Source organism: Podarcis filfolensis (assembly GCF_964270895.1).
Source record: "Podarcis filfolensis genome assembly, chromosome: 1".
Lineage (NCBI taxonomy): Eukaryota > Metazoa > Chordata > Lepidosauria > Squamata > Lacertidae > Podarcis > Podarcis filfolensis.
In genome coordinates this window covers 102,078,982-102,105,940 of record NC_139604.1, presented here as the reverse complement: position 1 = coordinate 102,105,940, position 26,959 = coordinate 102,078,982, and the positions used below count along the sequence as shown (strand labels likewise).

Genomic DNA, 26,959 nt, shown 5'->3' with positions numbered 1-26,959 from the left:
TCTTTAAAAATGACTTTGTGTGAATGATGAGAGAGCTGAGAATAGCAGCGGGCAGCTGGGCATTTGGAAGGCAGTTGCAGTTCTACATACAACCTAATTGTGTCACCATGAGGATGGGGTTCCATTCAGAACCCGAGCAATGTAGAGATTTACTCAGAGCTTGCTGCAAACAAGAGCTGTATAGTGGTATCTGGAATATCCTACAGTACTTCTGTCTAGCTGGCTGGATGCTAGAGCACTGAAGCATAGATTAATGACATCAGAGATGACTTGTGATGTTTCCTTTTGAGGTCCCATAGGTATCTGTTTATTTCCAGAAATATATACATTAAGCATTACTTTTAATAGTTGTGCAGGGGAAGGGAGGGGGCACTCTAGCAATAATTTTGTTGTTAGAACAGGATTGGTAACTTGGGATAACTACAGTATGTAACTAGCACCTGGTATTTCCTCCTTTGTTGAAGTCTAAGAGTATTCAACACATGGATCAGTACTGGTATACATAACAACAGCACAATCTTGCGCATATTTGCTCAGTAGATACCTACTAACTACATTGGGGCTATCCTGCCTTGTGAGTGGTCAAAGCTTGAAGCCTTAATACCACAACTAAATAGGTTGCTGTAAGTTGTACTGCTATTACTCTCAGAGTTTTATTCATACCTTTCAATAAGGAGTCTTTTTGGAACAATCACAATAAGGAATGTCAACTTATATTGTGATCTGACAGAGTTTGAAATGTTAATTAATGAACATTTCAATGCTATTTGGCAGGGCTGGGGGGAGAGAAATACTTTATTAAAATACTTTATTATATGCTTACGACAATAAACTTAATGTAATAGGGTTTAATGTTTTATAAGTGCTAGCTCATTGGCATTTTATTAATTTCGATAGTGTTTTGCAAGCTGCTCTAAGAGGGTTTGATCTGGAAACATATTTTATATAACTAAATGCTATGGAGGGTAAAAGGAGAGATGGAGCACCAGTCAGAAGCACACATAGGGTCACTGCCCTTTTTGCTCTATCTCTAGTGCACAGGGATATTAGCTTATAGGTATATCGTCCAGTAATGCTATTCTTTACAAGTTGTTGTTGTCGATGATAAAAATAATATTCACACTTTATCCATGGATTTGAGAAACAGTTCATAACTTCAGAATAACACTCCTGGACTATGCCTATTTCAAAAGGTACACATGGGATTGTATGACTGAGTGTTTCTCCATGTGGGAACAGTGCTTGGGTATGGAAGAACTCTGCCAGGATGTAATAATCCTCTCCCTAAAACCCAATAATACCACTATCCAGGTGGTATGTGGGCGACACTGAATATTTACAAAGGCTTGCAACAAAAGCTGGGACCCAAAATATATAATGCCTTAAATTTATGTGTAATTCAGTCCAATGTATCCGATGCATGTAGTGTTGAGTTGCAAGTATGTGAGAGTGTGTGTGTGCACATAGTTTGGGGGAAATTGTAAAGAGTGAGGTCATCAGAAAATGAGATATGGAAAAGCATAGTTTATGAAAATCACATGATTAATAGTGAGCATTGACAAAAAGCAGGTTTTGCTAACACAGACATCCTGGCGTAAGTTAGCCAATAAACATATGCAGTGTGATAAAAAAAAACATTTGTCCTGATTCAGCCCACAAGTGATAGACTGAACCTCTTGATGAATCATAATTCAGCATTTTCATGTAGCAGTCTCCCTTTGTGGCATTGGCCATTTTAAGGCAAGTTACAGAGGGCTGTAGGAGACTGAAGTGCTCCCCCACTGGTTTTATACACAGTACTGCCATTTCTGATGTACAGAAACTGACCTGATTTGTCCTATGTAGAATATAAAAGGGCATCACTGGCAGTTATCAAATATTACAATGGAAAGTGAACAATTAAAAAAACCTTAACATTATGAATAATATTACTAGTATTCACTTTGTGGAAACAGTGGTGCATCTACATAATGGATATATTGGAACCCACTGACCACTATACATTTTTGCATGTTTCTAACTTCCACTATACAGTGCTAAATCCTACAAACAGCCTCATATATTCATATTTAACCAGCAAGTTTAAGATTCACAGCTCACAACTAAAGAATATACATCAAGTTGTTCTCAAATCCCAGCCTACTAAATGAAAAACAAAGCAGAACGGAACTACAAACTCAGATTGGGATTTAGGAATAATCTTATGTAGGACAGACCTAGAAGAGAAAACAAGACCGCCACTTGTTGTCGTCTAATTCCCAGCTGAAACTACTCAAACATTTCACCATTGATCTACAGTCCAACCTAGACACTTGTCTCTCGCAGACCATGGGTAGCAGGCCAATATGTGCCAACAGAAATGTGGCAGATGCCAGGTCTGTCCCCATGACTCCTCTGACAACACTATGTTGGAATCTAATGTCAACCATAACATCAGTGGGTCACAATGCAGTTATTACAGCCTGTACTTTTCTGCCTTTAACTTCCTTCTGACTTCACGGTTTACAGTTCTCCTATTCTCTCAACTCTGGAAAACACCTCATGCATCTGATGGTGTAGCCTATACTCCATGAAAGCTTACACTGTAATAAATTTGCTAGGCAGTATCCAATGTTAACCAGCGTAATCTCATGGAAATCTATTATTTTACTGAATTACATCCATTGATTTTGATGTGTCTCCTCTGAGAACGACTTCATTCACTATCACCCTTAGCCTTTAAGGCAGGGTTGGGGGACCTATGGCCTTCCCCATGTTACTAGACTTCAGTTCCCATCATCCCTGATCATTGGACATGCTGGCCAGGGCTGATGGGAGCTGAAGTCCAACAATGCTGGGAGGGCCACAGGTTCTACCTCCCTGCTTTAAGGCACCACAAGGGGTTTTTTAACTGAAAAATTAATGGATATTGTCTGACCACGCATGCTTTCCCAAGGAACAGCAAGTAATGTTTAACAGTAGATATGACAGTTTAAACACATGTAGCTGCATTTAAGGAGGTCTTGAATTATGATGCAAGTTATTCTGCTGCTGTTGCTGTGTAAATACATGGAATGACATACCAATGCTGCCCAGTTCCAACATTTCAGCTAAGCCTGTGCGCTCACAACCCATTAAGCTTGATATGTTCTGTAGACTCCCATCTTTTACCTGATGCATTTATTCTGCATGGGATACCTCGAAGAGAACATATCTGATTCAGTAAAAGGCAAATAAAATTTAAACCATGCAAGCAGGATATGCTTTCAGGAAATCTCTGTATACAGGAAATATCTGAATGGGGTTCTTTTTTGCTGGCAATGATCCAGCACTCAGAGAATGAATATAAGGATGTTCACAAATAGTGTTGATGCTTGACTGATTTCATATGTTTGACCAGCTCGTTTTCTAGCTTTCATCTGCAGATATTATAACTCCCCCCCCCCCAAAAAAAAACTACCATAATTTTCATTTGCTTCACAAGGCAATAAAAAAGCAAAACTAGTACAAAAAAGGTGAAAATGCATTATGCCTAAAATTGGATTAAAAGCAAATCAAAATCCAACTGTGAATTTATCATTTCAATGAATTTCAATGCATGGTTTAAAATCTGTTCAAAATCTATTTGAAAATGAATATGTAATAATATAGACATATCTCTTTTTATAAAGCTAGCATTGTTGGATGTATTCTGTGCATTATAATTCATGAACAGAGTAGATGACTATTTGAGAAGTATTAAAATGAGCTGACTTTTCAATACAGGTATCTTGACAATAAGTTTTTTTTTTCTACTCTTGGCAATTCAGAAACGTAGACAATTGTGCTGGGAAAATAATATGTATTGTAATATTCATTGTACAGTAGAAGTATAGTAAGTGGCAATTCTGGACATTACAAGAGACACAAGGATTATTTTCTGTGATTGCACAGAGAATGCTTGGATTTCTTGTGAAGCTTTTGCATTGGAAATGAGATTCATCAGTCTGAACAGGGCAGGGTTAGAGCCCTTAGCAACATGCTTATTTTGTAGAAGGTCACTCAATAATAACTTCCTCTGCCCTCCAAGCTTATTAAGACTGACTGGCATATATTAATGAAAACACCTGATTCTCCAACCATAAAACCCAGACAAAGACTTTATTTTAATATTAAGGAAGGAACCCTTAATTAGCAGGGTTTCAAAAATGTCAGCTTCTTCTATTAGCTGTTCTGGTCCATCAAAGCTATAATCCCTACTGTCAAACTTCATCACATGATAGACAGTTTGCTGGCTTTCTCTCTCTTTTTTTAACAACTCTGATCATACTGACTGAAGCTTCTCTTATTTTGCTATCACATTTAACAACTTTGCATGCATTTCCATGTTGCATTGCTGATTTTACTCCTCTTTTCAAAGTCCACTTGTGTCAGCTAAAAAGGAGACGAATCTGAAGAAACACAAAATATTACAAGCTGATACACAGACACATAATTAAGGGCTTTCTGGAAGACTTATTCATAATATTGATTCTTTTTCCAGGGGCATGCAAATGTGGTTCTGTGAAAACGTGAAGGAAAAACAAGGGTTCACAGATGAATTTCCATCTCAGACAAGTTACAGAAAAGAAAGAACAAATGTTTGAAATGTATCTCTAAGGCTCGGGGAAAAAATGCACCGCCTTCATTGTTAGTCAGCCTCACTGCTAAAATGATCTAGTCAATTGAGAGCTGAAAGCAGTGCTCTTTAAAGCAAGACAGAAGAACTGCATCAAGTGGATATTTATTAAGTATTTACATACACAGCCTTGCATCCTGGTGCTCTTTCCAAAATCAAAGCTTTAGAGAAAGAAGAAAACAATACAAAATAAAGCAATGAACTGGATCCAAAGGTTGGGATTAGTTTAAAGCAGGGGCGTAGGAAGGGGGGTGCAGGGGATGCGATTCGCCCCGGGTGTCATCCCTGTGGGGGTGACAAAATGGCACATCGCAGGGGGCGGCACTTACCTTGGGGCCTGGCCTTCAGCGCACCTGAGCCACGCATCTCTCCTGGAAGTGACGCGGTGGCTCGGGGCCCTGTGCTGCCTGAAACTGCAGCGTGGGTCTTGTCTCTGCCAGGTGAACTCCGTGGTGGTGCAGATCGCCCCCCGCCCCCGTGGGTGGCTTGCCCTGCCCCCGCCACTCTGGGTGCCGCAGCAGTTAGTTACGCCCCTTGTCACATAAGGTTCCTCCATCCAGTTCTGATCTATTCTCACTCCCTGCTGCAACCCTCTTTGAAACTGCCCATGCTATTCAGAAGGTCCTCCATGAAGGCTTTGGAGCTTTGTGCAGTGTCAGAGGGCAAAGAACTAGTGAGGCAATGATAGGGTCGGCCAGGACATTTTGCTGGTGTAGGCCGCCCACCCTGCACCCACCATCACGTCTGCCACCACAATTGTGCCCTTGCCCACAGCTGCACCCGTGCTACTGCCACAACACAGTGTCGAGAGACCAGCATTAATAGCGACTGTGGCAGTGGTGGCATGGGTGAAGCTGTGGCAGGGCTGGCAGTTGCACAATGGGACTGGCAAAAGTGCAACAGGGGGTGAGGCAGGGATCAGATCTGCTGCCTGAGGTAAATTGTTTCGCCTCGCCTCATGGAAGCGCCGGCATTGGGTAATGATCAGTTGTGGAAGTGGCCTTCCACTCATGCAACCTTTGAATTCAACTCCATATGCTTTATCTATTCATTCACTCAAAAAATTATACCTTGCTTTTCACCACATAGGTCTCAAAGTGGCCTACAACAATAAAATACACAATAGAGACACAATTTAAACTTCCAAAATATATAACCTCAAGAATTTAAAAGCTTAAAAAAATAAAAATGTAAAACACCTGAGAAGCATTCAGGGTGCAAAGGTCTCCTGAAATAAAACACTTTTGCCAAAACATCTGAAACTAAGCAGGAATGGTGCCTATCTAATTCTTGTGGGAGGGAGTTCCACAGTGCCCGCAACACTGAAGGTACGACTTCTCATTGGCATGAATTGTGATTCTATCCCAAAGCGGATTCCCAGCTGATGAAGCATCAAGTTCTCAGTAATAGAGTGCAAAGGTACCATCTGAATTAGTTAGCTGTGCAAGTTTGGTAGCAGTCTGAGGAGGCAAGACAGACTGCTATCCTTACCCCTCTTTTGGTCTAACAGATCTCAAGTTCCCAAGTACAGAAACTCAATAAATAACAGTAAAGACATATACAGGTAGAAAGCCTCAACAGGGTGTGGGGGCTTGTTCAAAATGTCACATTTATGACACCAAGGCTCTTAGCAGCAGAGGCTAAGAGGGAAAGTAGGGCGCTGCCCCACCAACCTCAGTTTGCTCTCAGGCAGTTCACACCTGCCTGCTTTTCTAACTTATAGCCAGTCCAGATTGGTAGCACTGCCTGTCAGCTTTCTCCTCCTTAAGTTTCTGCTCCTTCCTATATGCAGCAAAATGGAACTTGCTCTCCGTAAAGAAGCACAATTTCCAGCACAAATTCTCGCATTTGCAGATCAGCTGCAGAAAACTTACCTCAATTTAGTAATGGCATGTGGTAGATAACGGGTGCGGATAATGAAAACAGTATAAGTGCTATCAGCAAAAAGTTGATCTTGTGAAGTAGGAAGAAATGAACACTGATTTTTTTAGATGTGAGAGAGGAAAACAGGTGAAGAAGGATGGGACAGGGTTTTAGTAGCTGTGGCACAAAAAGCAGTTTTTCACTACAACAAATAATGTGTCAATGAAGGTAAGGAAATAGCCTCTGCCCTCCTTAATTCACTCATTTGTTGGCAGAAATTTGCTCCAGGGCAAATGAGATGTGGCTGTTTTCATATCCTTTAGAATGCCATTCTAGTGAACATGGGGTGTGCTATCCCCCTTTTCATCCACTTCTTACTCTAAAAAAACACTTTGGACTGTGTACTTCATAGAACATCTTCTCTAGTGCCACTGTAAATCTCACTGTGAACTGCCTTGAGACCTCTGGGTATAAGGCGGCATAATAATAATAATAATAATAATAATAATAATAATAATAATAGAATCCTAACACAACCTGACACTCTGCTCTTGCAGCACAGCTAACCACAATCTTGGTCTCTTCTCTTATTATTTATAGGTATGTAAACTAGACACCACCAAACTTTACTCTAAAGCAGTTTTAAAGTATGTGTGCTAGGCAAAATATCTGAGGAATTTCAAGGAAAGCAAAAGGGCTTTTTTGTCCTGTGTAATCAGTGGCGTAGCGTGGGTTGTCAGCACCCGGGGCAAGGCAAGTAATTTGCGCCCCCTAACCCGTGGATTTGCGCCCCCTAACCCATGGATTTGCCCTAACCCCAGATGTTGCGCCCGGTGCGGCCGGCCCCCCCTGCACCCCCCACACTACGCCACTGTGTGTAATAAATAAGACAAAATGTCTCTGTGGGGTTTCACCGTTGTCACTGAATTTAGCCTAAAAGCAAAACATTACGGAAATCTGGAGGTTCCCCTTCATAGATTGGAGAGTTGGAAGGGACCATAAGGGTCATCTAGTCCAACCCCCTGCAATGCAGGAATCTTCTGCCTAACATGGGACTTGAACCCACAACCCTGAGATGAAGAGTCTTATGCTCTACTATGAAGAAGTTTTAGACACCTCCCTATAGACACCTCCCTAGATTAGGGAAATAGTTTTGTACTCGCAAAGGCCAAACATGAGACAAATTGGATCCTATTTTGCCTCCTCCTTGACATCACTTGGGGTGCAAGATGGCTTCCTCCTTTCTCCCTGCCACGAGTGAATCTCCAAACCTCTCCCTTTCTGGCTACTCATCTGTCAGTCTCCAAATTATCTCTCCCCACTGGCCCATCTGGTATTGATCTAACAAGGAACGGAAGGAAGGAATTGTGGGTGGGTGGAAGAAACTACAAGTTTTTGATGTTCATATTCTGAGCTAACAAAGTGAAAGCTTTGGTCTCAGCTCTGCAAAAATGTGTAGAAATTTCAAGGGAAGTAGGAACATCTGAAGCTGTCATATGCCGGGTCAGAGTATTTGTCCATCTAGTCCAGTATTATCTATTCTGACTAGCAGTAGTTTTAGGCAGACATCTTTTTCATCACCTGCTGCCTGCTACTTTTAATTAAATATGCCAGGGATTGAAGCTGGGACCATCTGTATGGAGGTGGGAGGGCATATAGATTGGGGCTGCTAACAGATGAAGTGCTAATAATTGTATATGGAGAAAGTATCAAGGTGTATGAATCCATTAAGATATGAAAAAAAATGAAAAAGTGAAAAAAATTAAACTACAAGAAAAATTTTTAAATGCTAGCAATGTAAAAGCAGTGAGAAAAAAAAGCACTTCAAGGCTTTTGAATGAGAGAATGCAAAGAAATCAGAATAATACAGTGGTACCTCAGGTTAAGAACTTAATTCGTTCTGGAGGTCCGTTCTTAACCTGAAACTGTTCTTAACCTGAGGTACCACTTTAGCTAATGGGGCCTCCCGCTGCTGCCGCACAATTTCTGTTCTCATCCTGAAGCAAAGTTCTTAACCCAAGGTACTATTTCTGGGTTAGCGGAGTCTGTAGCCTGAAGCGTCTGTAACCTGAACCATCTGTAACCCGAGGTACCACTGTATGTTAAAAGCAGCACACATCAAGAAGAAGAAACTGCAGATTCTGGTAGCTACTATTTATGTTTTTAAAAATTCAGAAATTATCTGCTTCTGATCCCAGTACCCAACTGACAACCACAATTCAAAGTGTTGGTACTTGAAGGAGCATCTCCATGCCCATTGTTCAGCCTGGACACTGAGGTCCAGCTCTGAGGGCCTTCTGACGGTTCCCTCACTGCAAGAAGTGAGGTTACACGGAACCATAGGGTCTTCTTGGTAGTGGTGCCCACCCTGTGGAACGCCCTCCCACCAGATGTCAAAGAAATAAACAACTACCTGATGTTTAGAAGACATCTGAAGGCAGCACTGTTTAGGGAAATTTTTAATGTTTGATGTTTTATTGTATTTTTAATATTCTGTTGGGAGCCATCCAGAGTGGCTGGGGAAACCCAGCGAGATAGGTGGGGTATAAATAATAAATTGCTGTTGTTATTATTATTATTACTACATGCTTGTTTAGTTCAGAACTCTGACTTCAGTGTGCTTGGAATGGAACCCAGATCATCCCTCATTGAAAAACTCCTGGGTTGGATCCAAAGAACAGAGAGTAGAAGAAAAACCACTGCTAGTGTGGTTCCACAAACACTTGCATAATGGCTTGTATGATACTATCATCAGTTCAACAGTGGTTCTTGTACTTGCACAAGAGGCTGAAATGGGAAGTATCCAGTGATGTAAACAAAATGAGGGATGCTGGATGCTTATTATTATACGTTAATATATTTATTACTATGCTAGCCCAACATCTTTTTGCTTGAGGGAGCCGTCCTTGGAGGCTTATCCGTAGGGGGCAGGGGAATTGAACACCACTTGCTAAACCACATATAAAAACTTGTGCAAGTGGAAGAACATATTTGGATTTAACTTTGCTTTTCTCAGGCAATGTCCAAGGGCAGAGTGTAAAACTGTAATTGTCATATCAAATGGAAATGCTATTGATGTAGGTGACAATGGAGTTATAGACAAGAGAGAAGGCTACAGAAAGGAGTCTCAATATACAGGAGCAGGGGAAACGGCATATTCAAATAGCCTTCAACATGCAGTGATAACAGCATTTAAGAGGAGGGAAGGTACAAGATCCTTATTTCACTGTATGTAGAGGAGTGTGAGTTTGTGTCCGTGACCACATACATGTGGATGGTGGTAACCTCTAACCACTTTGCAACTGTTCATGGGCACACTGTGCTATGAAGGCCTGAATAGATAGAATCCACATGACAATTCTTTGGTAAGCATACAAGTCTGTGCCAGACAGTTCTGTTTAACCCAGCATAGCCTGTTCAGGATTCCCTCCCAACGCGATCCCTCTTTAGTATCCCCTGGGCTGGCCAAGAAGACAAGCATCACATTTGCACCTGGACTGTCCACCTCAATTTATATTTGATAAAGAAAGAAACTACTTTTCTCTTGCAGAAAATCAGTTTAGTTCCTTTCATGATCAAATTTCTGTGTATTGCATTGGCTATAATACTAACTCTGTTGAAGTCAGGTTGGAAAACTCCCATTGACATCAATGGAGTCTAGACTATGCTTTAAATCTTTTTGATAGATTGACCCAAAGGCCTTGTCTTACTATCTTCCTATTTGTACAGTGCCTAGGCACTAGAAACAGCTAATATAACATTTAGTGCTGCAGTGGATTGTCATGGTGTTTGATTTTTTTGAGGCAAAACCTGTCATTTCAGAGACTGTGAAAAGGTCAACAAAATACACATTTTAAAAACTGGTTGACCTGCACTAATGGACACTAAAAGACTATAAAGTCTTATTACTGCAATATATACAATATATACAACACACACACACACACACACACACACACACACACACACACATATATATATATATATATATTCTGTATAAAAATGCCTAGACATTAAAAACCCTACAGCCCCCACTCTCGCTCCAGGAATTTTTTGTCTTTTTCCACCTGCAAAACTCACAATAAAAATATGGGATGTGTACGTGTCAAAGGGGCACAAAAATTATCACGGATGTTGGACCCCACAGTTCAGCTCACCTTTAACAACAATACATATAACACCAGACTGGGGTACTTCTTTCATTGCAAATAGCAGAATATAGGTAGGGGCAGAATTCTATTAGTTGGCTTTGCAGTTGGCAACATCATCCTGCTATCTCTCACTTCCATTCACCTATCACAGCTTACTTTAATTTAAGTGACAGGCACACAGGCAGCTGCTGATGCAGCTGGCTCTGTGGTGGAGGAAAAGGGTTAAAGGATGGTATGTGTGTCCTCAACTCCTTTCAACTAACCCATTTCTATGCAGCATAATGGCTTTAAACTTTGATGCTATGTTGTATTCAGCAACAGTGCAGTAGCATCCATCAGAAGCTGATAAAGAGGCTACTACTGCAGATTAATTTGCCACCATAACATTGCATAGGATGGAATCATGAAAAAGAACCAAAAGCTCAACCTAAAAATATTGTTCAATTAACAAAACATATTTGTTTTAACACGTTGTGTTAAGTAAGGGCCTTCAATGTCCTATTAAGCTCCCAAGATGCTGGGAAGCTGCAGCTGTTAAAGCCCATACTCTTAACAGATGATTAATTAGGGTATATGAATATGGTATCCTATCGTGTGGTTAGTTCCACCTTCATCGCTAACTGTTAGAATGGTGGCCTCAAGTCCCAGATTTGTTGACTGGAATACACACGCAGTCTGTGCAGCAAAGCTAAAAAAGGTAAAGGTAAAGGACCCCTGACTGTTAAGTACAGTCGCAGACGACTCTGGGGTTGTGGCGCTCATCTCATTTTACAGGCCGAGGGAGCCGACGTTTGTCTGCAGGCAATTTTTCCAGGTCATGTGGCCAGCATGACTAAGCCGCTTCTGGTGAACCAGAGCAGCACACGGAAACGCTGTTTACCTCCCCGCAGGAGCGGTACCTATTTATCTACTTGCACTTTGATGTGCTTTTGAACTGCTAGGTTGGCAGGAGCTGGGACCGAGCAACAGGAGCTCACCCCGTCATGGGTGAGCCAACCTTCTAATGCCATCCACATAGATAGAATAACAGAATTGGAACGGACCAAATGCATTGAAAAACCAACATTCCATGAGACTGGATAACAACATTGCAGGGTTGTCATACATTCTCTCTCAGCACACCCTGAACAGTATGGGAATAGCACAGGACTACTTTGCAGAATGGACACAACTGATGGCACTACCCTGCACTATGGATATAATGGTGAACTTAATTTAAGTTGGCTGGGATATTATTTTTTAATTTCTACAAACTTTCTCACACTTTTTTTTAATGAACAAGAACTAAATAAAAAGAGCATGAACTTCTGACATTGCTGAGACCTTTTGTTTTGAAAAATAAATAAATGCTGACTTGTCACAGCTGCACTAAAACCCTGAATATCCCTTCCCACCGGTCACGGAGCAGCAATAATTTATCCATCAGCAAAGACTAATAATAATAATAATGATGATGATGATGATAAATAATAATAATAATAATCAGAATGGACCAGGAAGTCCTTTCTGCAGGCATTTGGTGTGTTTTCCCATTCTTTATTATCTTTATGGCTTGCACTTTTCCTCTGCCCAAAGGTCAATCATAGCTGTGACTTAAGTCATTGGCTATGAATACTGACAGGTAGTAGTGCAGGATGGGTTTTAATGGGTAGGAGATGATATGTTAATTGCAATTCATCCCTCCAGGCACCCATGTGAGTGAGTTGAACAGAATTTCAAAACCCCATTCTTGGCAGCAAAATTAAAACCATAGGAATTAGACTGTAAAACCTCGTTTTCAGCAAATCCAGCTATGAAGTAAGCTGGCTTTCCGCTTCTTACCCCACTTAAGAAAGAATCAGGCAAAAACTTACTTTATAATCATGCACTGGCTCACAGCAACGGCAGCAGCAAATCTATACAAGCAAAATACTATATTTACAGTATAACCAGCTTCAGGCATGCGCCTGAAGCTGCAACAAGCAGACGCATGTCTGCATCCAACACACACTGGTCAAATGAAGATGGGAGAGGAATAGGAAGTCCTATATGCTCCTTCCTCTCCAGGAAAGGAGGGGAAATGACATCACACAGAGCTCTCACTACCAACTGTACCTTTAGCTGTCTATCAGCAATACAGCTCTGGGGACTTGGCATCTTCTCATGCTAACTAGCAAAAATATGCATTTGTTATTTTTGGCTGCTAATCTCCCACAAGTACCAATATCATACCTCACAAAACAATTAGAAAGATTAATGCCTCCACATTATGCCTCCCATCTCAGCCTCCTATTTCTGAATCTGGGTCAGTTAATGGTCTAAACAGGCATCAAGTAGCATGGGTAGAAACTGGGCAAAATGTGGACAACCATGTAGTATGGCTACCGTATCAAATTCACACTCAGCCATGAAGCTCTCTTGGTGACCTTGACATAGTCATTGCCCCTCAGTCTAACTTACCTCACAGGGTTATTGTGAGGATAAAATGTGGAAGATGAGAACTACGTATGCTACACTGAGATCCTTACGGAAAACTAACATATACATTTAATTAATAAATAACCTCTCTCTCTCTCTCTCTCTCTCTCATATATATTATTCCCTCACAAAGCCACACTCACATAGGTACAAAACTCTTATTTTTCAACCAACACTCTGCATATCACCCAAACTCAGCGTTCAACATTATATTCCCTTTTATTTCACTTTCCCTCACAACAAGTTCATACAGTGCAAGGGGGGTGGGCAGAACACACTAATGAACTCTCATTCGCTAACATCTGCTGCCAGGGCTGTGAGAGACAGCAACCGTAGCAACCCAGTAAGGAGATCCTGGCCTGTGTGGGACTATCATATACAGTGGTACCTCAGGTTACATACTCTTCACTTTACAGACTCCGCAAACCCAGAAATATTACCTCAGGTTAAGAATGAGGTAATGCTTCAGGATGAGAACAGAAATCGTGCTCGAGCGGCACAGCGGCAGCAGGAGGCCCCATTAGCTAAAGTGGTGCTTCAGGTTAAGAACAATTTCAGGTTAAGAACAGACCTCTAGAATGAATTAAGTTCTTAACCCGAGGTACCACTGTAGCTGCTTCAGCAGCCAGGAAATTCAACTGCAAGATGGCAATTGTTGAAACATCGTAGAACGAGGGAAGATGTTTGTGTGTGTGTGGAGAAACTTATATATACCTTCGCCTTGCTGTAATGACTATTGTATCGTGTGTGTGTGTGTGTGTGTGTGTACACACACAGCAAACCGCCTTCAGAACTTCAGTTAGTAGGTGGGGTATGAATAATCATTTGAAGCTCAGGGGCCCTCCATCAGCTTTAGCTGGTGGCCCAGCTGTGCCCCTATCTGGGCAGGGATGGCCTAACTTCTGTTGTTTACGCTCTGGTAGCTACCAGGCTAGATTACTGCAACGTGTTATACATGGGGCTACTTCTGAAGAAGGTTCAGAAACTGGTGCAAAATTCAGCAGTCAGGTTGCTCACCGGGCAAAGATGGGTTTGAGCATGTAATGCCAATCCTGGCCCGACTACACTGGCTGCATCACTAAAGCCTGTTTTGAATGCAAGAAATTACAGGTGTGATCTGATGTAGATGTTCTGACATTATTAAATCCAGCAATTTTGTACTGAGTGGACACAGCACATAAAAGAGTTCGATTTACTTTAGGAGTCAAGAGGCTGTTTGAATCATAGAGAAATCAGAATGTGCTAGTAGAGTGCATGGCTGGTGCTCCATGAAAAGTCTTATACAGGAGTACCCCCCTTTGCTAATAAGTAAAAGAAAATATTCAGGGGATTTTTAAAGATCATGATCTCAGGCAATAAGTCTATGGGGGATCCTAGCGACATAAAAGATAGCTGGCATGAGGAAGGCAAGAAAAGGAGAAAACAGATATAGAGAAAAAGAGGGGATCATTAAACAAGCAGAGCTCACATTTGTTAATATACATTTGGTAAGACTAATGGCATTTTGTTTTACCTTTCACAGCAATGTAATTTTGTGGGAGTGGGCAGCATTACTGTCACCTACAGGGAAGAGAATTCAATCTCTCACTGTTGGAGCGGGATGCTATTTACTGACTAAGAAATCTGCCTGCTGGCAAGGTTAGCAGCATTATTTTTGTACATAATGTGCATAATTAATGCTTGTGTGTGTGGACAATTTTGTGCTGCAAATAAAACTGTGGTCTTTTCTTGCCAGAATCCATAATAGTGAATCACTACAAGCAGGATCTTGATAGAGGATGTGAAAATAAAACCTACCAGTATAAAAGAAAAGGAGGGGAGGCGAGCAATGAGATTCTGTTCAAAGAGGTTGAATTGGATTTCAGAGGCAAATGGTAGGTTAATATGTCCTGCTTTTCTGTATTACAAGAAAAATCTGCTGCAGTTTAAGGTATCTTGAAATAGGATTCTTGATACAACCTTCTGTAATAAAAATGTGCCAATAGCCTCAATTTTATCTGTGCACATCCTTAATTTACTGTACATAATTTGACCTCTTACATTTCCAATTTATGAGCATTAGGTGCATTGACTTTGGAACACAGTATGAAGCTCAACTTTAATATTTCTCTGAATCTTCCATTTTCCTTGTAAATATAAATTTGAACACACTATGTTTTTACGCAAAAGAACCCACAACTGCTAAATTGCATCAAATGGTCACAAAGTTGTTTTTATTCAGTAAATAAAAAGACCACTTATCTGTTGCAAAGAAAGTCTACCTGTGAGGCTCACAAAATGGATTTGGGGAGTATTTGAAAGCAAAACAACTACAAAAGAGAGGAGGGAGAACATTTAGGAAATCATTCATCCACAAAATGAATTAATCTGCATTGCTATCAGTTAAATCGCAGCCAGAATTTCAGATATCCCTGGTAAGATTCTTACTTAAGTTTTAGGAGCCTGGATATTGCTAATAGTAATTAGATTTCTTATCCACCCTTCATCATGAGATCCCAGGGCGGGTTACAAAAGTGTAAAAACACATTACTAAAAACCACTTAAAACAATTTACAATCAAAGGAATAGGATGGGTCCTAAAAACATACCGTATATCTCAGGTTTCAAACAACAGGGTATAGAAACACACCTTCAACATGTGACAAAAGTTATAGGGGGTGCTGGCTATTTTGGCAGGAAAGAAAGAAATCATCATTTGTGCAGCAAGCAGACAAATGTTCCTAGCTCAAAGGTTTGTGGAATTTCTCCCCCTAGAGATCTTTATTTACTTGCAGGTTCCAAACATTCCATATCAATTCTGCTATCAAACACATTTTGATTTACCCTGCACAATCACTATTAAAATTCTTAAACTATTACATTTCATCATCATTCCAGCTAACAAATAAATTTACCAAGATGAACTGCCCATATTACAGTCATATACTGTGGTCTGTCCTAGCTACAAAAGTTCTTTATTAAAAGCTGCTGATATCTCTGCTAGCATAGCAGAACTAATACAATTTCACTTTTTCTTTGTATCTGTAATGGTTTCCCATTATCCTGATAAGTGGGCAGCCATTCCGCTTCTTCTCTTATTGATATAGCTGCAAAGAGGAATTAGATTTCACCATTTATGTAACAGAGATTAATTGATTAGATTATTAATTAAATATTCCATTAAATCCTCTTCTCTCTCTCTCTCTCTCTCTCTCTCTCTAAAGCAGAGGAGTGTAACTCCTTAGGGTGTTCCCCCTACCCTTGAAATAATAAATAAGATAATGCATAACTAAACATTGTATCTAATCTAGTGAGGGATAATTGATCAACTAGGATGCTCTGCTATGAAAGACAGAATCATAACTCATGTCCCTAAAAAAAATATCCATTGATTTCTCTGCACCACCTTTTCCCATTTTCTGCAACTATAATCAAGGTGGATACTGTTTCCTGTTGTCAAAAAAGCTTATGCCACACAGTGCTAACTTTAAGTGGATATCATTTAAGTAAACATACAAACAATAGATTCCCTCGTGATATTAAAGTGCTGCTGGCTTAGACCTAGAGGAGAACGTCCACCCATACAATGTTTCAGATATATGGGTTAAAAATTAAAAAACGGCAAATGGCCTTTTAGGTAACCCATAATTAAAAGCAATTTTGAGTTGTCTTTTCAGGGAAACAACCCATGGGATGTATTTGCTACCTGTTTGACCTTCACGATTGTGAGTCCTTGGCAGTGTCAGTGACCCTCTGAACTGAATTCAAAACTAATCTCTAGCAGAGAAAGAGAAACAGAATTCATGCAAATCATATTAATTCCAACATTTCCCCAGTGAGCTGGGTATAAACTACAGCCTAATTAAATATTTTTTAACGATGTGAGTAATTTTTGCCAAGGGGCGGATTCAGGGGAAAATTTAATATGAGATCACAAAAGCTGTTCCCAGCGTTGATTCTGTAAATTAATGACTATCTGCCTTATGATAAAAACATGCTGCCAAGAATGAAAATGAAGTCAGCAAAGCTTGCTCTATTTGTCTAACAACCAAATATACAGGATGCAAAAGTTTAAAGGATATGGAAAATTTCCACTATCTGCGTGTGATGTGTTCATGATAGAGATGCAGGATGCTGACAGCACAAAGCTGAACTCTATTTTACGAGACTGCAGCTTTTATTGGTTATTCCTATCATAGTCCAACCCGGTATTATGGACTTCAGAAAGCCCGTGTCAAGCATTCAGATTATGATCCCGAAAAAATATTTAGCTGTTTGCGCATTTTTGTGGCTAAGTGTTACTACATGCTTTTGAACAACTTTTAAGACACCACAGCAGCAAACTGGGCACTCAAATCTGAAGTAGCTCTGTTGATTTCATATGTTAAACTAAAAGAGAGAGAGTTAATGCCTTCACTGGGGTTATGCCAGAGAAAGTAATTCTGGTTGTGGACCAGATCCAGGCACTCTTGGAGGACACTGATTTTCTAGATCCATTTCAGTTGGTGTTTAGGTCCTGTTTTGGCACAGAAACTGCTTTGGTCACCCTGTATGATGACATCTGTCGGGAGAGAGACAGGGGAAATGTGTCCCTGTTAATTCTCCTCAACCTCTCAGCCGCTTTTGATATCATTAACCATTTGATACCATCAACACAGGCTGAGACCCTACCTGCCTGAGGACTGTCTCGCCAGAGTGGTGCATGCTCTAGTTATCTCCCGCTTGGACTACTGCAATGCACTCTATGTGGGGCTACCTTTGAAGGTGACCGGGAAACTACAAATAATCCAGAATGCGGCAGCTAGACTGGTGACTGGAAGCGGCCGCCAAGACCACATAACACCGGTCTTGAAAGACCTGCATTGGCTCCCAGTACGTTTCCAAGCACAATTCAAAGTGTTGGTGCTGACCTTTAAAGCCCTAAATGGCCTCGGCCCAGTATACCTGAAGGAGCGTCTCCACCCCCATCGTTCAGCCTGGACAATGAGATCCAGCGCCAAGGGCCTTCTGGCTGTTCCCTCACTGCAAGAAGTGAAGTTACAGAGAACCAGACAGAGGGCCTTCTCGGTAGTGGCGCCCGCCCTGTGGAAAGCCCTCCCACCAGATGTCAAAGAAATAAACAACTATCTCACATTTAGAAGACATCTGAAGGCAGCCCTGTTCAGGGAAGTTTTTAATGACTGATGTCTTGATGCAGGTATAGGCAAACTCAGCCCTCCAGATGTTTTTGGCCTACAACTCCCATGATCTCTAGCTAACAGGACCAGTGGTCAGGGATGGTGGGAATTGTAGTCCCAACACATCTGGAGGGCTGAGTTTGCCTATGCCTGTCTTAATATATTTTTAATCTTTTGTTGCGAGCCGCCCAGAGTGGCTAGGGAAATCCAGCCAGATGGGCAGGGTATGTATGTATGTATGTATGTATGTATGTATGTATGAATAAATAAATAAATAAATACCGTATTTTTCGCTCTATAAGATGCACCAGACCATAAGACGCACCTAGTTTTTGGAGGAGGAAAACAAGAAAAAAATATTCTGAATCTCAGAAGCCAGAACAACAAGAGGGATCACTGTGCAGTGAAAGCAGCGATCCCTCTTGTTGTTCTGGCTTCTGGGATAGCTGCGCAGCCTGCATTCGCTCCATAAGACGCACACACATTTCCCCTTACTTTTTAGGAGGGAAAAAGTGAGTCTTATAGAGCAAAAAATATGGTATATCTTTCTGGAGCAGCTGTCTGTGTTGGGGTGAGTGGCACTGCTTTGCAGTGGTTCTAGTCCTGCTTGGATGGTCGTTTCCATAGGGCGATGCCTGCAGTTTGTATCCCATGTAAACCAATGTATTAGTTTGTCTCTCACTAGGTGTTTATATATAGCCTTCATCACAATAGTATCTCAAGTGCTCATTTGAAGCAAACTCTCTAAGCATTTTCTCCTCCAGACAGTAACATACACACAGCTTCTGAGCCCATGATCAGCACAAGAAAAACTAGCAAAACAGCTTGGTCTCCAATTTTATTTTATCATAATCTGGAAATTAAACGGCATATGGTTTGTGATTGTGGGACTGATTTTTTAAATACTGTATACAGTATATCCATCTGAGCTGTGCTTTATTCCACCCAGGTTCTTGTTATTATTTTAGGAAGCATTTGTTAAGAGGCAGAGTGCCAGATGCTAAAAATAAAATAAAATGTTGATTACTTTCAATTTAACCAGTGAAAGATTGGTCTCTCGTTTTGACTTGAAGACAATAGTAATGTAAAGAACCAACAAAATAATACCTGAACATTTTAAATCAGTGCAAGATGACAAAGGAGCCAGCTTCTGGTAGTGACCTGGCCAGAAAGGCAGTACAACACAGAGAGGCTTGCTACTCTGTTTATTTTAATTTGTTACAGTGTGGGCCACAGAGAATGAATTTATAGCCTTTCAATTAAAAGGTCATTCTCCGTTAAACAGCATACTATTGCCTCATTATAATCATAAAATTAGCTGGAAAAGACTGGCATGAGGAGTACAGAAAAGCCACTCACAGAGTTAAGAAGGCGCTCATAACAAATGGGAACACAGAATTTTACATAAAAGACCATTTTAATCATGGATATGGTTCACCTTATGCAAAATGTTTCTGCTTTGTCATTCTGTGGTCTCTGGGTGGGTGTCCCTGGGGCAATAGGATCCACCAGATCTTCCATCCTCAGAGAGGGAGATCCAACATCAAATGCCTTCCCCCTGCTGGTGCCAAAAAGCCAGATGGGTGGGGATATTATTATTATTATTATTAGCTGCATGTATTGTCTGGAACTGTATTACTGAAGCCTTATTTTCTACAATAGTAAACTTTTTTTGGACCTTAAACTGCCTCTGCGTAGTAGCTGGAACTGGGGGCAACTTCTGCTACATGGCTATATAAGCTCAGATTCCCAACCGCCATCGTATATGCTAGTACAGTGGTACCTCAGGTTACATACGCTTCAGGTTACATACGCTTCAGGTTACAGACTCCGCTAACCCAGAAAAAGTACCTCGGGTTAAGAACTTTGCTTCAGGATAAGAACAGAAATTGTGTTCTGGCAGCGCGGCAGCAGCAGGAGGCCCCATTAGCTAAAGTGGTGCTTCAGGTGAAGAACAGTTTCAGGTTAAGAACGGACCCCCGGAACGAATTAAGTACTGAACCCGAGGTACCACTGTATAAGGAGGCCTCTTTACCCTGCTGAGTAGCAGGGACAGCCCTGAGGACTGTCACAGCGGGCCACACTAGCTGTGTCTGGCTTCACCAAAAATTCTGCAGCAAGGTCAGCTCGCCCATGAGGTGGACTGGGAAAGCCACCTAAGCTGGTACAACTGCAAGAACATCACCCCTGACCACCCCACTGGTGGAGGAGTGTTGGGGGCAGCTTCCAGCAAGATTCTGCAAGATCTCACAAAAATCTCATGGGATCTCATTAGCTCCAAGAGATCTTGCTGGAGCCCACTGTCACACAATCCTGTTTTGCCTCAGGCGGTGAAACGGGACATGCCACCTGTGTTCCGGTTGGTTAGCAAACACTAATCATGCAAAGCAGGGCAAAAAGTGAAGGACATAAATTGCAACCATGGCCGCTGTAAGACGCTGCGAAAGAGGGGGAGGTTATTGAGTTGTTTTTGTTTTGTTTATATATTTTGTGGTTTTATATTCTGATTTTGTTCTGTAAGCCACCCTTAGACCTCCGGATATGGGGCGGTATATAAATTGAATTTATTAATAAATAATAATAATACACATACACACCCCGCAGCCAAAAGCTTGTGCAAGTCTTCCAGAGCTGTGATCCAGCATTTATCAAGAACCCCTATGAAGCCCCTTCCCTTATTAGAGGGGATTTCCGTAGCCCATGGGGAAAAGAAGATAACTTATAACACAGACTTGAAAAATTGGTTAAAATGGGCAAATTGAAAATGTAATCTTCTAAATGAAAAGAGTAAATTTGTTTCTAGTTCTGTTTTTTCAGTCTGGGAAACAGAGTCTGTCCTTAGGGGACATTACTGAATTGTGCTAAGACCAGGCTCCATTTAAAAAAGTGCAAAGGAAAGACATTTGTGAGGAAAATAAGACCAACATAATATTCACAAAGAAACAGTTCAATGTGTAAGAGAAGGTGGTGCTTGTGGTCATGTGCTACCTGCAATAATTGCAGACCAACAATCTCCCACTCCTGGAGAATCATTTCCTCTTGAGTTACCTTGTATTAAGCATCCACCACAACATGATATTTCCAAGACCTTTTATAGCTGCCAGGCTGCTGCATTAGGCCTGCACTGCCAATGCAGATAGACTGAAAGGACCAGAAATAGTAATAGAAACACTGTAGGTTTTGGAATATGAACAAACCCTTGACAAAAGAAGATGATTTCATTGTGGTTATGAGAAAAAGACAATATTTTGTGTGTACATATTACCCCGCTAATTACATCCCCAGAATGATTATGTTTTTCTGACTTACACAGGCTGGGAAGTGTTAAAAAAAATATTTAAAACCTACTTTTTATTAAGAAGTGCTTTCATAGAGATCTGGAAAGCAGCAAAGTGGGGGTGCAGCGGGCAGGCAGTCCTGTACTGTCTAGTCAGAAAGCATGTTGTCAAAAAGTACATGAGCATGACTAGCGTCAAAAGTCTCCAGGGCCTGTCAAAACTAGATATATGCCAATAAAGTGGAGGGAATCTGAGATAGGCTGTAAAAGATTAAGAGACTGGAGCAGCTGATTTATGAGCAAAGATTAAAATCTACATTGCAACTTGCACCTCTGCCTAATGATAACTGCAAAAATGGGTGGCAGGCCTGATGCGGAAGTTCATCCATCCACTTTAAACTGGCTGGAGATTTCCCTGTGAGGAAGACGAATCTTCCACAAGAAGTCCCTTGCTGATGTTAGTTCAGTTAGTGCAGCTAGATGCAATTATATGTGAATGTTTCAGCATTCACTACAAACTCCACCGATTTCAATTTCAATTTCCGAAGACTAAGGTTTTTGTAACCAGGTGGGAAAAGAGCAAAGTTGCCCAACAGCTACAACTAACTTGTACAGTTTTGCCTCTCTATCTCTCTTACACACACACACACACACACACACACACACACACACACACAAACACACACACACACCTCTTAATAGGGAGGTGTGTATGACTTAGATAAAGCCAGTTGTTTGGGTCTTTCACACCCAATCCACCCACCAATATGGTTATGTAGCACAATGGAATATTACATAGAAAAAGAGGCACCGGAACTCACCCTGAACACCTCCCTTGTTCTCTTATAATGGCAATGGCGCCCACTTGAGAGGTGCCGGAACTGAGTTCTGGCAAGGTCTATCTGGAAAAAAGTCCTGATTACAGGGAGGAGGCAGCCATACTGTGCGTATGTGTGCATGTATGTGTGTAAAAGGGGGCTATCTACGATAATTTGATTTTTACGAATGGATACATTAGGGCCAGGCAACATGAAACAAGAAGCTTGCATTGAATAAACCATAGTGAAGATTAAAATATGTTTCATTTTAGCTGCATATAGCAGTCAGTGAATGATCAACCCTCAGAACCAGTTCAGTCATTTATAAGTCAGGGCTGCCCTGGAGGCCAGAATGCAAATTTTAAGCAACTGCAGGGTTTGGACCCATGTTTCCTATGTCATGGGGGACGTGGGTGGCGCTGTGGGTTAAACCACAGAGCCTAGGACTTGCCAATCAGAAGGTCGGCGGTTTGAATCCCCACAACGGGGTGAGCTCCCTTTGCTCGGTCCCTGCTCCTGCCAACCTAGCAGTTTGAAAGCACGTCAAAATGCAAGTAGATAAATAGGTACCACTCCGGCGGGAAGGTAAACGGCGTTTCCATGCGCTGCTCTGGTTCGCCAGAAGCGGCTTAGTCATGCTGGCCACGTGACCCAGAAGCTGTACGCTGGCTCCCTCGGCCAATAAAGCGAGATGAGCGCCATGTCATAAGACCCAGCAGAGAGCCTCGCTTTGGTAGGGTGCTCATGTCTGAGCAAACCACCTAAGAACAATTCCGGCAAGGAAAGCCTGGGAAGAGTATGATACCAGTTAATCTCCCCCATTCCCAACTCTATTCCATTTGATAGCTTTCAGATTTGAATTCACATGACTGAAGACTCCAAGACTGCTGTAAGTTAATGAAAAAGAGGCTACAGTTAATGACAATTTATTCCTATTTTGTCTAAATTCTATAGAGAAAATTACATCCACTAAATACCCAGTGACTACTTAGAAAAATATTTGGCTCTGCATCTCTTCAGCATTTTGAAGTGTGAATTTTAAAACATGTAGCTTTATTTGAACAAATTGCTGTGAAGGCAGTCACAGGCTGCTTTTGAATCTGCCTCCACAGGGACTGCTTCTGTGTGGACTGACCCAGCAGCCATTGCCACTGCAGCAGAACCCTATGCTTTGACTGGGTTTGTTTTAAGAGTGGCAGTTGTGATGATTCCTCTTAGGTGAGCATTCCTGTTAAAAACGAATGAACAATTAAAAGAACAGGCCCCATTTTTAAAATTTATTTTAGTTACAAAAACTAATGGAAATTCAAATGAATGAATTCTGAGTGAAGAATCTATTATTCATTTGCTTGATGCATTTTTTATTTGTTTCTATTGAGATAAAAAATGAAATACGTTTGTACAGGTCACTGAAAAGTTACAGTGAGGAAAAAGGTAACAGATATAAATGGAATCCATAACACAGGGACCTTTTATCTAACCTATTTCAAATTTGGCAGGTGTTGTGGTGGAAGTTTTTATTCCTTAAGGAGCTCATGATGTGCCTTGTATATTGCAATGGTCCTTTTATAGTATATTCCCCACCTTTTCTGTTGTTTTTTTTTTTGTTTTGTTTTTCTTTTGGATAAACTAACTGGCGGGGGCGGGGGGAGGGGACGGGGACAAATGAATGAAAACAAAAAAATGAATGAAACTTTACCAAGGAAAATGGAGCAAACATATTATTTTTTCTTTGATATCCTTAAATCCAACCCTAAATAAAATATGAACCAAAAGTTTTGCAATGCAGTTTCCAAGCAAAATATTTGTACAAAATGCACATATTAGGGGAAAGTGTGCATTAAAATACATATATTAGTGATAATAATATAACATTGCATAATATTAAGCAAAATTTCTTGCAAGAATGTGTATATTAGGAGGAGTGCACACTTATAATGCTGATAAATTTCTGTGACGAAATCACAAACTGAACTTGACAAATGAGAAATTAGTACGAGAAATTGAAAATGAGGATATGGACAAGCTGAAACGTGTGCAGAGGAGGGCTACCTTATGAGGAACAGTTGAGGGCTTTGGGTTGTTTAGCTTGGGAAAGAGGAGACAGAGGAGATATAATAGCCGTCTTCAAATATCTTAGGGGCTGTCACATGGAGGATGGAGCAAGCATGTTTTTTCCTGCTCTGGAGAAAGAAAGGAGATTCCGACTTTTTGAAAATAAGAGCTATTCAACAGTAGAGCGGACTCCCTCAGGAGGTTGTGGACTCTCCTTCCTTGGAGGTTTTTAAGCAGAGATTGGATGGCCATCTGTCATGGGTGCTTTACTTGAGATTCCTACATTGCAGGGGGTTGGACTAGATGACCCTTGGGGTCCCTTCCAATTCTATGAGAGAAGCTGAAATTGACAGAGGCTGCCAGAGATTATTTATTCATTTATTTAGACAATTTATATATCACTTAATTACAGTCATCTCTAAACAGTAGACAAGTAACTCAACTCAATAAAAAATAAAAATCAGTTAAAACTATAAAATCAGAATTCAGTGAAAAACATACAGATGTATGTTAGGTAAAACTATTGGTTCATCTAGCCCAGTGTTGCCTATTTAAAATGGCAGTGATTTGTCTCTCAAGCTTCCTCATCACTACCTGGGGGTGCTGTGGCCCCTTCCCCACAGGCTGATGAGTTAGAGACAGAGCAGCGGGCTGGGAGACATAATTACAGTAGAGAACAAGTTGCTTTACACAATTACAGTACATAATGCTATCCTGTTCTACATTTCAATACATGCCAGACAAATTAATAATTTGTCAGATTTCAAGTTTCTTGGAATATTCATTTCAGCCGAATAGGAGCAGCCTCTTTGGTAGGATAATGAGCCTTCAAAACGTGCCATTCTGAAAGTGTTAATTATATTTATGGGGATTTTTCATGAAGGAAGCAGAAAGTGTCTATAAATAGCCTAGAGTTTTCTCCTTTCTATTTGTTTTATGAAGTGGAGTTTAGAAACATCATCAACATACTTTTTTATTAGCCATAATGGATTGCTAGAGTTACAAGGATGTACAATAAACCTGTTTAAATATTCACTTCTCAGCCATACATTACTGCAAAATTGCTGCAGATTTTACTCATGAATCCAAAGACTAGGCTGTATGCTCTTTTTCCATTTGTTGTTTATTGGCAGAATACAGCATTTGTACAGTGAGGGGGAGGGGGGCCACCAGGCGTGAATCTTTAAACAGGTTTTGCTCCCCCCCCATGTCATACTAACTGCAGCAATCCATTATGCATAATAATAAGAGTGCATTGGTACTGTTTCAAAATCCCATTCGATAAGCAAAGAGAAAGATGAAACTTCAACTCCTTGATGTTTTTAGTGATTGTTACTTATGCCTTTTACTTTTTAACTCATGGGGAATAAATCTATTACCATTTTCCTCACAGTGCTATAAAAAGCACGTGTAATGGTATCTGCATTAGATCCATGCAGTATAGAGCACACTATTTCTGTATCTAAGCTATCTTCATTTAATTGTTCAAGCCAGACACAGTCTTAAGGCAACGAGGACATATGAAATGTATACTATATGACATTCTGTTACACCTTATTTTGCTGTGCTGTCCAAATGCTAAATTATTTTTAAATGAAGTTGAAGTTTGAAATAACACAGGTGGTTGTTGGAGCCTTTTTATTTATTTTTTTCTTAAAGGTGACTGTAAAAAATGTAAATATTGCATAGGCATTACTTCCTCAAACCATCTTCTTATTTTAAAGTATTACCAACTGAGATTTTATAACTATGGAAGAGTTCTACAGAAATTCAATTCCAATCAGTTCATCACTCTCAGTACCTGTTACAAAAGCCTCTTAGTAGGATATAATAATGAAATGTAAATATGTTGAATAAAACGATTGCGTTAAGGGGAACTTTAGTTTGCATGGAGTGTGTTTGGTTGATTGACATCCTACTTTGGCAGAAAAAAATCCATATATGTTTAAGTAGAGAGCTATTAAAATGCTTCCGTGTACCTCTTGGAAAAACCTGGCCAGTGGTGGAAATAGCACCATAGCAGCAATAGGTTATGATCACCCTGGGTCAGTTAGTTAGGGCATATCTGATTGCGGAGAAAGCATTTCTATGCAGATTTCTGTAACCATATACACAAATAAGCTACTTCAACGGGCAGTTCTGAATCCCAGGTTGTCTGGTGCCAATTACCTGGTTCCACAGAACTGCAAATACTGTATACTCTGTTGCACTGACAGAGCACAGCTGTCCCTACATCCAGGTACCTCCTAACCCACAACAGGTGATCATGGCTAATGGAGATTACCTGGGTGAAAATCTGTTCATCTGCAGAAAGAGGTTCTATCAATAGAAATGTTCTCAAAGTTCTGTGTTTCAAGACTGCAGCAGAATATTTACAGCAGAATATTTAATTGCCACAAAATCCAATCGCTACACTAACTTCAATTACACTCAACACTTTTTTAAAATCAACTCTGCAGCAGACACCATCTGAAGAGGTAAAATGTCTTGTAGGTAGAAGACTCAAGAGGGTACTTTGCAACCAGTGTGACTCATACTAAGGTCCA

The 26,959-nt window shown here is 40.7% G+C and overlaps 1 protein-coding gene and 1 long non-coding RNA gene across 13 annotated transcripts in view; one reads left to right on the top strand and one right to left on the bottom strand.

The window, feature by feature from the left end:
- The window catches only part of NPAS3 (neuronal PAS domain protein 3), a 634,645-nt gene that overhangs the window by 119,276 nt on the left and 488,410 nt on the right, over positions 1-26,959 (bottom strand). The window lies entirely within an intron of this gene.
- Positions 165-4,843, top strand: LOC310766922. Its single transcript, XR_014550527.1, has 2 exons — positions 165-299; positions 4,502-4,843. It is a non-coding gene; the product is annotated as an uncharacterized lncRNA (long non-coding RNA).